The sequence below is a fragment of the Sinocyclocheilus rhinocerous genome, unplaced genomic scaffold (genome assembly GCF_001515625.1).
Source record: "Sinocyclocheilus rhinocerous isolate Xijiao unplaced genomic scaffold, SAMN03320098_v1.1 scaffold946, whole genome shotgun sequence".
NCBI lineage: Eukaryota > Metazoa > Chordata > Actinopteri > Cypriniformes > Cyprinidae > Sinocyclocheilus > Sinocyclocheilus rhinocerous.
This window is the reverse complement of record NW_015633151.1, coordinates 624,688-625,004: the sequence shown is the minus strand read 5'-3', so window position 1 is coordinate 625,004 and position 317 is coordinate 624,688. Positions and strand designations below refer to the sequence as shown.

Here is a 317-nt window from a genome sequence, read left to right as displayed (position 1 = left end):
ATTAACCCCTGCGGCTCGTGACGATACATTGATGTGTAAAGACCCAAAACAATCGTTCTGTGCAAGAAACTGAACAGTATTTATATCGTTTTTTACCTCTGATTCACGCAATGTCCGAACTGTTCAAACTGTCCTGAGCGCGTTCTCAACAGCAGGCGCGTGAGGCGTCGTCGTCTTCTTGCTTTATGGCGGATCGCAGACTTATAAGTGCATTACCGCCACCTATCAATACAGTTAAGTGATTCTCTGACACTTGAAATTGAGATTCATCTCTTATCCTGTCTAGCCCCGAGCTAACCCTCAGAACAACGCCCTCT

General features: G+C 45.7%; 1 protein-coding gene across 1 annotated transcript in view; it reads left to right on the top strand.

Annotated features, from left to right (window-relative positions):
* Positions 1-317, top strand: part of ankrd28b (ankyrin repeat domain 28b) — a 30,235-nt gene that overhangs the window by 12,844 nt on the left and 17,074 nt on the right.